Raw genomic sequence first — 7977 nt, 5'->3', positions numbered from 1 at the left:
ACGTGAACAGGACACATTACATCTCATTAGATAAAAGAAAAAGGTATTATGTGTCCTTTTTCGTGTTAAATTTTACATTACCTCGTTAACATGTTTCAACCTGTTAACGGCCATCTTCACTACACAAACATACCCCCACAAGAAGCACAGACAAAAGGCGCCAAGACCAACAACAACTAGTTCTGAAGATGGCTGATAACAGGCTGAAACATGTTAACGAGGTAATGTAAAATTGAACACGATAAAGGACACATAATACGTTTTCCGAAGCGATATAGTGTTAGAAGTTGTGTAATCAAGATGTATATGGTATATGTCAAAAGAAAAAAAATATTAATATTCGAAATACATGTTTATGTCATTATCCGAGAACACCGTAAAAGCACTTGTGTCTAATATTGAAAGAAAGGAAGGTCATTACCATGACCTACTGACTACCACCTTATGCAAGAATTCGATAATGAAGTGCTGTCGTGCAGATTGAGACGACTAGGCTGTCCAATCTACACCGAGGTCTTCAACCTCTTCACCTGCATGACGGCAGTGTTACCAACATATGACTGTACGTCTTGAGGAATTAGGTCTATTTTAAAAATTCATGGCTCACTAAAAGCTATGGATGAACCACGGTCACACAAGTTGACAGTAGAATGAGTATTTTGTATTGCCATTGATTAGTAGTCCCACCGTGGCTTGTGCTGCGAAGGGGTCGTTAAACCCATTACGTGAATTACAGAATAGTACTGTCAGTTATGTGGCGACCGCTTCTTTCCATTCTCGTCTCTTTCACCGTCACAATCCTACCATATTGACGTAAAATAGCATTTTAATCAAGTTAAAAATGAGTATCGTAAAGACGACACTTCATTCCTCCACGAATTTAATCCGCTTCACGGTAACTCACTTCCTTTATCATGTTGCCAAAGGTGTTGCTTGTTATAGTTTATTTTGTTGAGCTTTATTCTAGACAGATGGAATCATTTATTATTACATATTTGAGGCGTTCAGAGCTAAAGTGGATCAAGTCACAAATTTTAAAAAATTGAGTTTAGTTCATTTTCTGACTACTTTATGTTGGATCTTTTCCGAGGTGTAGTGGATCAGGTTCTAATTTCAAGAGTTCGCCAGTAAATGGTAGCAGTCACCTTTGCCTTAGAATATTTGTCCAGAAATTTCCGAGTCATAGTGGATCAAGTAATTAAAGCGTTGCTCCAATTAATATCACACGTATTTCTATCTTATAAATTTTTAATTTGCAGATGGATTCTGATTCAGAAGAAGTTTTTGCCTTTCCAGTATCATCTTGATATTCAAGTTAACCTTGATGGAATTTACGGACGCATTTCAAAACCTCAAGTCCACGGTATTTTAGATTTCATGTGAAAAGAACCCTCAGCAATAAAATTGATGATTCGGACATAGTGATACATACAAAATCTTCTTTGGCCTTTCAGAACCATTACCGCAGGAAAAATAATCACGACAGAAAGTATTTCAAAACAAATTTGAATATGAGAGAAATGTGTGATTTGTACTGTAGAAATTGTGAGTGTGAATGCAAAGAGTCTCTGAAGCAGAAGTTTTACTATCATATCTTTTCATACAAATTTAACTTACATTTTAAACCTCCTGCTAAGGATACATGTAGTCCACGTGACCAAATGGAACTCCACATACAAGCGTGAAAAGTTACAGGCCTAGAAAAATTTGCACCTGCTCAAAGCTAATCAAGTTATAAATATACTTAAAACTGATGAAGCTACAGTTCAGAAACGTACTTTGTTCCCACATTTGACGTAGAAGTAGCATTCCCGTACCCTAATTGACGACATCCTTAGCGTACTACAATAGGAATGTGTACATATACAATTTCGGTATCCACTCACTAAACAATCAGAATGGTTACATGTACGTGTGGAACGAAACCGAAGGTGGCAGAGTATCCCAAGGGGTAGCGGCCGACCTCGTGAAACATATCAAACATAAAGCCAAAAACCATATTCGTAAATCTCTATTCAAACTCATGTACAGGACAAAATGGAAAAATAAAGCTGTCTGCTACATTACCACTTTCATTTCTCTCAGACCCTAGATAACCATCGCAGTTGATAAAGCGTCGTAAAATAAACAAATAAAAAAAGATAGACACACATTACCAAAAATTCCTCTTATCGCCACTCATTTCCGCCTAATGACCGACATTTTGGTGTCATAGAGTCAAGATCACGAAAATATCCTCTCATTATTAATAGTATCGTGTCCTCCTTTTATTTTAAGTATTATTTATTTCATTCTATTTCTATTGTTATATATTTCGTATTTTGTGTTTGTGTAATTTTTTGTACATATTTACAATATGTAATTCTAGATTTACAACATATAAATTAACAATGGAAGAAAAAAATTCAAAGTTTCATTAAAATAAATAAATTTTTACGCCTCAAGACTGAGTTGAAGTGATAAAGAATGCGAAGTTTAGGAATCCCTTGAATGTAATAGAAGTACTACACCAAATATTTAACTGCCAAAAAACTTGGAAAAATCATGGTCAACAGAAAGAAGATCGATGATGGCAAATAAATTAAGTGCTTAGAAATAAGGTGCATGAGATGCGAGGGAATAGAACGTTGGATTTTGCAGTTTAAAACTACTTTGAGCACAATGATAGATTTTTCGAAAGTGTCCATGTCTTATCCAGATACTAAATTTGTGAGACAGCAAGAACCCCTTTACACAACACCAAGGGCAGACCATAGCGATGAAGACAGATATGATAGGCCTATATCTTTTATAATTCGTCCATCTAGTGGAACCAGTGGCCCAAAACCACTTTAAAAACTTGCGGACAGAACCAGTCACAAGGTCGATGGTCTACCAAAATGATTATGCTTTCGGATGACGATGTGCCCTTCTATTTCGATTAAAGATGAGCTGAGCTGTAAAAGAACAGACTCGTTGATTTTCTTGCAAAGAACCAATAACAATTCCATTATTTGCACATTTTGCCATTGTGCCTAGTTGATTCATCTTCATGATGAAAAACATTCAGCGCTAAAATGGATCAAGTCCACTCTTCCTTTCTCAAAATATGATTAAGCGTTAACAAACAAATTTGCAGCTGATACATCATTTCCTACAGTTAAGTTGATATCTCTAAAACAATGTTGGACAATAAAATTATTTAGTTAAATTAGATAATTCACTAGAGCAGGGCTGGGCACATTACGTGGTTCTGAGAAATGAGCGCGGTGTGCTTTAAAGAGCCGGTATTGCGAGCGCTGTGACGTAAGCACACTGTACGTCATTCAGTGTCGGTACAGTGGTGACTCTGCAGTATGATGGCGAACTTTGAAGACGGAGCTTCCGCTCATACACTAAAGCGGTCCGCTACTCCCACTGCTTTTAATGTATCATGGGAGGATGAGTTCCTTTTGGTAGAGAGCAGTGGATTAGCAAAGTGTTTAATTTGTCATAAAACACTCCAACTGATTAAGAAGTTCAATATCCAACAACATTATTCTTTACAACATGCTACTGAATATGACAAATATATTGGTAATGAACACAATAAATTAATACAACAACTTAAAGAAAATGTTTCTCAGGTACATTATATCAGAGTATCTATTTGATATTTATATTGCATTATAAGTTATTATATATTTAGTAATATATAATTTTAAATTATACAAATATTATCATATATCATAGTATAGTATATTACAGTTTATGATATAACATGATATATATATATATATATATTACTAAATATACTATAATAACTTATAATGCAAGATAAATATCGAATAGATACTCTAATATAATGTACCTGAGAAACATTTTCTTTAAGTTGTATTAATTTATGGTCATATATTATATTGTATTGTATTATATTATATTATATTATATTATATTATATTATATTATATTATATTATATTATATTATATTATATTATATCATATATATCATACCATACCATATTATATATAATATAATATTATATTATATTATATTATATTATATTATATTATATTATATTATATTATATTATATTATATTAATTATTATGTATGAACAGGATGACAATAATGCACTTAGTGAATCGGCTATGAGAATTAGCTACAAAATTTGCCACGAAATTGCAAAGGAATTGAAAACATTCAAAGAAGGTGAATTCATGTTTAATTATATTGGCAGATGAACTCTGTCCACAGCAAGTAGGGGAAGTGGAAGCCATATGCCTGTCTCGTAGAACCGTGGTGAGGAGGTTGCAGTATGTGCGTATGGGTTATGTAAATAAGCGTAATGATTTGTGTGTGTGCATAGAGCGAAGTTTATTTCATTAAATTAATAAGAGTGTTATAAATTCTGTAATGTACAATGGATTGATGTAACATCCTTATAAACTATTGTCTACTGACAGACTGAATGACTAGAACAACCGTGGCTCTTGTTACATTAATGTAGGGAAGGTAGCTGTAATGCGAGTCCGCCACTACGTGAGCGTTCTGCTCTGGCTTGGAATGGAAGTGCCTTGCGGAGCGAGAGCAGCTCTGGCCGACTAAATAGAGCCGCTCTCATGCCCGGCCCTGCACTAGAGCAAGTTAACTTTAAGCCAAATTATCTCAAAACTATATGCAATGGACTTGATCCACTTTAGAACAGAGCCCCTCATTTATTGGTTATTTTGCGACGCTTTTCAACTTCTATGGTTATACAGGGTGCTTCATAATTCCTATTACAAACTTCTAGGGGTTGTAGAGGGGACTAAGTAGATAAAGTTTTGATTAGGAATCCATGTCCGGAAATGATCGTTTCGATGCAAAATAAGTTTGAAGATTGAATCGATTTCACATCTCCCACTTCACAAGAGACAATGAGCTCTTGCCAGTGTGCACTACAGGAGTCTCATAAACAAGGTTCTTTATGTGGCCCCAAAGGAAAATGTCGAGGAGTTAAATCTGGCGACCATGGTGGCCAAGGAGTTGGATCACCTCGACCTATCCACCTTTCTCAGAATATTTGGTGGAGATGTTCGCGGGCGGTAAGTGAAAAGTGCGCGGGTGCGCCATCATATTGGAACCACATTTGCTGACGTAGTGCCAGTGGCAAACCTTCACATACTCTACCAGTACCCCTTGCAGGAAGGTCAAGTATCTGGGACCCATTAGGGGGTACGTTGAACCACTCTTGTAGTGCACACTGGCAAGAGCTCATTGTGTCTATTTAAGTAGGAGATGTGAAATCTATTCGATCTTCAAACTTATTTTGCATCAAAACGATACGATTTCGGACATGGTTCCTAATCAAAACTTTATCTACTTAATCCCCTCTACAACCCCTAGAAGTTTGTAATAGGAATTATGAAACGCCCTGTATAGAGTCTGAGTATGATGAAGGTGATCATGCCAGCGAAATGAGTCCAGGTTCCAACGCCGAAAGTTACCCAACATTTCCTCTTACTAGGTTGAGGGAAAATCCCGGAAAAACCTCATCCAGGTAACTTACCCCAACCAGGATTTAAACCTGACCCGCTCGTATCATGATCAGGCGTGCTACTATTACTCCACAGAGGTGGAGTTGGAATCATTTCATATGCATCAAAATAAAACGATAAATTTTCGTTTTCTGTATTGCACAAAAAGTGCATTATTACTCGACCAAGGCCAGCGGAGTCCTGCAGCCCGGAGCCGTGGCGCTACTGTTCCTGCGTTCATAACACCGCATCGCGATAGTTCACATTACGACCGCGGTTCCACTCACCTCGGTCGAGTAATAGTCTGCTTATAACTAGAGACCGGATTTCAAAGGGAATCCCTTCTTTTATTTCAACAGGAAACATGAAATAATTAATTACGATGTTCAAAACTATCTTCTACCGACCAAATTATGTGGTTTTGACTTCCCCTTTTTTTTTTCTTTTTTTTTTTAGTCCATATTCCCTTTTTCCTCTTTTTTAAAAACATCTCCTATTTCGGCCCTTTTTTTGACAGAATATTGCAGAGATTTAGATAATTTTCCTATATTTTTTCCGATTGCCTATAACTTCCTGAGCAAGCGAAAATAAATATCGTTCTTCATCTGATTCCAGACATTGAAAACAAATAAAGTGTGGTGATTTAGAGTTCAGGATAAAAGGAAAATTTTCACCTCTAGTTTCAGTTGATGTTGAGCGGTCATTTTTTGTTTATAAAGACATTCTGCATTCAAAAAGGTAGAATCATATTGAAATAAATTGAAATGTTGAATGTGATCAAATACAATAATTTCCTTACGTTGTGAAGCGATAAATATAAGCTTGTGTGTGCTATGTGTATCAATGAATGTGCTGAAGTTTGTTTTCAATTAAATTAGCGCCCTTTTGAGGGAGTAATATAGTACTTTTTTGAAGTCCTTCTTTGACTATCAAATACAACACTTTCCATATGATGTGAAGTGATAAATGTAAGATTGTGTGTGCCATGTATTTCCATGAATGTGCTGAAATGTATTTTGGGGAGTAATATAGTCCTTTTTCAAGTCCTATTTTTTTGGTTACAACTTTCCCTTTTTTGTCCTTTTTGATGAAAATTTTTCCCTTTAAAATACGGTCTCTACTTATAACACCAAAAGTAAGGTAATTAATGCATACATACTCGTAGTATGGTTTAAAAAATATATATATATATATATATATATATATATATATATATATATATACCTAGGTATGAGCTCTGTTTTTGGTACTAGCAATACATGAAAAAAAAAATTTAATTGTGGTTAGAGGTACACATAGCGGCAAAAAGAATGGGCTGGCCGACAATTTCTAAGTTCCAGAGGCATACATTGCGCATGCTCGTCTCGTCAACGCCATAGTTCACTAGGTAACACATAATTAAACCATTTAAATTCGCTGTATTTTGTTTAAGAGGCTAAAATATGTAATAAAATCGAATGGCGGGTTTATTCTAGATACATCAGGGCCCTTGAAGAGTGAAATAATAATACAATTAATAAATACAAAATCGACAGGAGCGAATATGAACAGGAAAACCATGTATTATGTCGAACTGATATAAACAGTTGCAGTAGCGTAAGTTGTTACGGCATTTGTGTATTCAACAAGTTAGTATTATTAGCTCAAGGTTCGAATCTCCCCCAATCTTCTTTTTTTTTATTACAAATTTGCCATCATATGTGTCTCGCAAAGCTATAATTATGTGGTGATATATCTTAGAATATGCCCAAACTCTAATAATAATAAACCTCCCTCTCTCTTTCAAGCAATACTGCTATCTGTTAATATAACGTTCTGTCTCGTCATTACGCTTGAAGATGGCACAGAAACAATAACTCATTGCCCTAGTTCGCATAGGTTATTCTGCGTATGCTACTCTCCGACAGGACTTCGATTGGAGAAATGTCATTTTCTCCGACCAGGTAATTGTATCCAGTAACATTCTGTGCATGCTACTCTCCGACAGGACTTCGATTGGAGAAATGTCATTTTCTCCGACGAGGTAATTGTCTCCAATAACAATGATAGTACTGCCCTAGTTTATTGTATGAATGACCACCGATACGCTTCGCGTGAGGGTCGCGTGTTGGAGGTGGATGTCATACGATGGGGCAGGACTTCTGGAACGCATCCACGGTCTGTTTACGGCACAAGTCTACGAACACATTTTGGCAAATGTAATGATCCCTTCCGCCCGAAAACGATATCCAGAAGGAACACTTTTCTTCCAGCAGGATAATCATCCGATACACACCGCCAACCGGATTCAAAGATGGTTTACGAGGAGGCGTGATGTCAACACAGTCGACTGGCCTCCAAATTCACCAGATATGAATCCGTTTCAAAATTTGTGGGCTGCAGTCAAAATGATCCTACGCTCTAATTGAGCAGAACAACCACCCGTTCGGACACCTGAGAAATTGTGGGACAGAGTTCTAGATGCAAGGGAGAAGATGGATAAGAATTTAGACCTGTTCC

The sequence above is a fragment of the Periplaneta americana genome, chromosome 10 (genome assembly GCF_040183065.1).
Source record: "Periplaneta americana isolate PAMFEO1 chromosome 10, P.americana_PAMFEO1_priV1, whole genome shotgun sequence".
NCBI classification, from domain to species: domain Eukaryota; kingdom Metazoa; phylum Arthropoda; class Insecta; order Blattodea; family Blattidae; genus Periplaneta; species Periplaneta americana.
Note: the sequence above shows the minus strand (reverse complement) of the source record.